The 4,808-nt window shown below is 46.1% G+C and overlaps 1 non-coding gene and 1 pseudogene across 1 annotated transcript; both read right to left on the bottom strand.

Annotated features, from left to right (window-relative positions):
• On the bottom strand, positions 1-2,003 carry LOC127162206 (uncharacterized; annotated as a pseudogene).
• A 2,322-nt stretch (positions 2,004-4,325) lies between these two features.
• Positions 4,326-4,489, bottom strand: LOC127162222 (U1 spliceosomal RNA). The gene has a single exon (XR_007827278.1). It is a non-coding gene; the product is annotated as a U1 spliceosomal RNA (small nuclear RNA).
• Positions 4,490-4,808: the final 319 nt, after the last annotated feature.

A 4,808-nucleotide genomic window follows, 5' to 3' on the forward strand; every position in this document is an offset into this window, starting at 1 on the left:
TCATTCGGCCCGCTGGTCCACTGTAACGTGCTTCCCAACCAGCAGGTTCCTGGTGGCCCAGATGGCCTCCTTGATGATGTTGAGGGTGAGCCAGAGCGAGGTAAATTCCTGTGCTGTCAAGTCCTTCAAGCCCCGGCCCACCCCAAGGATGTCGAGCTGGTACCCTATCTGGGGCCAACCCGCTGGTAGGCACGGGAAATATAGGGGGCCGGTCTTGGCCCACGGGTTCCGCGCAGCACCGCAGTCCATGGACAGACAGGGTTTTTGGCCATGCCTCTGGAGTGCATAACCGCCCTGACCAGGAGGAACTCATGAGCCACCATCCACGATAGGTCCTTGTGCCTATTCTGGAGAGCGGGGTGAGCAGCGTTCTTCCTCACGTAATGTGAGGCCTGGAACTGGACTCACCGGTTCCCGGTCCTGCACAAGAGAGATAAGATGTTTATGGTTAATTAAAATGGTGACATCCTGCTGCTCTAAAAGATATTTCTTTAAGAATTTTTTGATAAAACTATACTCTTTAGGTAAGTTAAAAGACACTGGGCTTTTCAGGTCAGTGGGTAAAATCTTCAGAGTCCTTAAGTAAGATCCCATTCAAAATTGCATCATGGCCGCTGTCTTGTTGTCTTTGGATGGGGTTACAGCATACTTTATGTGCAGGGCGGTGAAGCGGCTGCCTAAAAACAGGTGGGCATCTGGCCAGTCCTTTTCCCCCATTCTCTGGTTTCTTCTTCACTACGTCTCTCTTTAGGCGCTCCCACTTGGACCCCCACAGGAAGTAAAACACTGCCCTCTCTAGGTTCAATAAGAATTTTCTCAGGGGACTAAAAACAGAAGAGACAAGTAAAATCAGAGGTAAAATCACAGACTTAAAAATTAAAACCTTGCCTTCAAACGTCATCTCTCTTAGTCCCCAAAAGCCCAGTCTTTGCCTAACTTTCCCTAAAATGTCCGTCCAGTTTCCCCGTCCTCTACCCTCTTTGTCAAATTTCACTCCTAAAATTCATAAAAATAAAAACCATTGTTTAAAAGATTAAAATACCTCTGTAGTGGTTTTTGCAGCCCCATCATACGTCTAGTTAACCTATTCTTTTTATCCCTACCTATCTTCCTAAAATACTGTCTCTTCCGTTCCTTCACCATCTCCCACCACTGTGCATGTGAATCATAAAAGTCTTGGAGGGTCTGTCATCGGCTGAACTGCTCCCTATACTCTCTGATTACCTCTTCATCTTCTAAAAGAGAGCAGTTCAGCTTCTACAGCCTTCCACCTACAGTCACACCAATGGGGAGTGAAAGGGTGCACGACAGCATTATGTGGTCAGAAAAAAAGACGGGGGTCAATGTTGGCGGGCAGTCTCGTGTAAAAAACATAGTCAATGCGAAAGGCTCTGGTGTCGTCACCACTAAACCAGGTGAAGCCCTCCTCTCTCTGATGCGTTGCTTTAAAACAGTCAACTAATTTAAAATCTCTGACTTAACGCTGCAATAAAACCGATGTCTTTAAAATCCTTTAAAAGTCAACTTTAAAATCCTCCCCTACCCTCTTCCTGTCCTTTTTGGATAAAACACAATTAAAATCCCCTGCCACCACTAGGGAATCCTACCTAGCATGTGGGGCTGCAGGTTTTCTAAAGTTCATACCTCTCATTTTTCCCAGTATGCTCATACACATTAAGAATTTTAAAATCTTTGTCTAAAACAGTCAGATTGACTAAAATTGCCCATCCGTCCTTTACCACCGTGCTTCCCTTCACCAAGATATGTGAGTTACCTATTAGAATGGCAACTCCATCATTTTTATTGCCATTGTAGCCACTCCAAAAGGACGGCCCCAGAGTCCACATGTCTTCCCGCTTCCTATAATTTGTTAAAAAAGGCAGAGAACACTCTTGCAATAAAAACACATCTTATTTAACAGTTTTTAGAAAAGATAAAATGCTCTGTGCTCGCAGGTGGGATCTCACACTTCTCACATTAATGGTAGAGACAGTGAGAGCCATGAGCAGTAGGGTAATTAAAAAGGTATAAACCATAAAAGAAGACCTATTTAAGAAAAGAAACTACAGAGATATCATTAAAATCAGGTTATATCTTGTGGCACTTGTACCTCCTCTCCCCCAAATAAACTGGGATCTAGAGAGGAAGTGCTTGACCCCTCTGGAACCGCAGAAAGAACCTCTTGCAGCTCCTTTGGTGACAATGTTCTTAATTTATATGCAGAAAGGAAACTTAATTGGGAGATTCAGCCAGCCACATACAGTCTAGATCTCCCAGTGAGGAACTATCTAGTCGATGCGATGTCTTCAGCCTTTTCTACTCTGTTTCAAACAGAGGAGATCTTGCAGTTTGTTTTTTTTCTGCACTTGAACATTTGCATTTGGAAATGAACAATCAGTTTCACTCCCACTAGTTGGTACACTCACCTCAGAAATGGATTTGAAGGAGAAAGCCGTTTCCTCCTCTCCATTTTAAATTTGTTAATTTCACTCTCTTGTTGTTTTGGAGTGGCTTCCTCCCTCTCTGTTGGTAACGCCGCCTCTTTGGCTGCCCCACTTCCTTTTTCTTGGCCAATCCCTGAGGCTGGCTGGAAATTTGAATTTCCCACCAAAACCTCAGGGCATGCCTCCTCTCTTTGTTTGATTGTTTGCTCCTCTGGTGGGGTGGCCATTTTGTTACCTTTCAGTTTCTTGGCAAAACTCCTGGAGCAATCTCTGTAGAGATGATTTGTGTCTCCACAAAGATTACACCATTTGCCAATGGTACATTCGTCAAAGACGTGCCCAATTTCTCTGCACTTCCCACATATTAGCTCTTGGCATGCATCGGCTAAATGTCCCATTTTCCCATATTTCCTACATAATTTAGACATCCCTTGGTAGTGAATTTAGTCTCTGTTTTCACCCAACACAATCATTGATGGCAGATGCTTCAGGCCCTGGTAGCTCCTAGCGTTTTCCCATTGTTTGATGGGAATTCGCCAGGAGCAATTCCAGATGCCATCTTCATCCATCACCTTGACCAGTTGACCCCGAAGAGTGCAATATCTGCCCAACCAGACACAAATGTCGTCCCCACTCACTGTTTCATGAAACATTCTGACAATCACAGTTTTCAGTGAATTGTCTGAAAGTTTCTCCACAGTGAACATAGAGAACTGAGCCTTGCATGCATCAAACCTTTGCCAGAAATCATTTAACATGGAAGTGGTCTTAAAACTTACGTCAGATCCTTTGTTCTGAGGTAGCGTCACAATACAATTCAACTCTTCTGGTCTAAAATTGAGGGTTTTCTGGATCAGCTTCCTGGAGAAGTTAAGACGTGACATCCCCAGGAGCTTACCATCCACCTCTTTTAAAAGAAAGCAAATGCTGTGGTGTCTCTGCACGTCGGCACGAGCAGCCGACATGGTGGAGGCATTAACGGCACTTAAAATCAAGAATAAAACTTAACAGTAAATTAATGAATAACTTACCTTAAAACCAGTGGAATCCTTGAAAACCAAATCATCTAGATAAAAGGCGCAGCCAATGTACCTCCTGAAAGTTGGGGACTAAAGTCAAAAAAACCTCCAAGAGGCAATTGCAACTCAACCGCATGACCAGACACATGATCTTAGCCAAAAGGCCGAGAAGCGATGACGCTAAGAGGCAGTGGGGAGGAAGCCAGAAAGGGCGACGCCGGTCTCGGCGGCGGGCGGTCGCAGAGACCCCAAATGCGGGGGGACGGTAGTACCCACCCCCGCCTGGCTTGGCTCAAGACAAACGAGAGGCAGGTCTCGGATGGGCAATTTTGGGGAAATTTTCGGGAAGTTTCTCTGGAGTCCGACTATCAAAGATGATCCAAGAAAAGCGGAAATTTCCATTCACCTTGGCGAGGGGACCCCAAAACGTTTGCAGGTCACGTGGCCGAGTTTGCGAAAATGGCTCTCCAGAGGAATGAGATCATTTCAGCCAAATTGCTACACCTATGTACGGGCTCAGTCTGTGGTCAGGTGAAAAGGGGCGCTGCGGCTGGCCACTTGGTGGCACTGTAAGATGAAAAGAAAATGGGGAAAAGGGTACAAAAAGGAAAGCCAAACAAAAGTGCAAACAGCTATAGCTACGCAACACTCAGTTCGTGAGAAATTTGAACTGAACCGGCCACCATTTTTCAAGAGCGTAAGCGAATTCGTTTTCATGCGCACACAGTACGTGCACACCGTGTGACGGAAGCCCTTGTTCGGAACAACTCTTTGAACCGCAGATTACCCGAAAAGGAAACAACAACAACCACCAAAACAAAACTCAGACAAAACCCACCTGCCTTTTTCAACCAAAGACATGCAAGGGAGAGCGCGAACGCAGTCCCCCACTACCATAAATTATGCAGTCGAGATTCCCACATTTGGGGAATTCGCAGGGGTCAGCACGGCCGGAGTGCAATGGACGAGCCTCGCCCTAGGTGAACCACCTTCTTGATCATGGTGTCTCCCCTGCCAGGTAAGTATGAAGGCCCAGGCCGCCTGTCAGAGGGACCACTCTGGCAAAGACACTGCTCCTGGACATGACCACAGGGCGTGCTCAATGGTCTCTTCCCCTCCGCAACCCACTGGGCACAAAGGGGATCTGCCCTGACCATATCTATATAAACGCTCCCGTACTGGGAACCTCCCTAATGCTGCCAACCAGTTGACGTCTTTACACCTGCCTACCAAATAGTCTGGTTGCAATTACAGCAAATTCACTTCAGTTGGAGGCCCTGCCCTTCTAACCTCCCTAACCAAACTCTCCCTCAACCCTACATACAACTTTCTATGATTTAGCAAC

The sequence above is a fragment of the Labeo rohita genome, unplaced genomic scaffold, assembly GCF_022985175.1.
Source record: "Labeo rohita strain BAU-BD-2019 unplaced genomic scaffold, IGBB_LRoh.1.0 scaffold_86, whole genome shotgun sequence".
Classification (NCBI taxonomy): domain Eukaryota; kingdom Metazoa; phylum Chordata; class Actinopteri; order Cypriniformes; family Cyprinidae; genus Labeo; species Labeo rohita.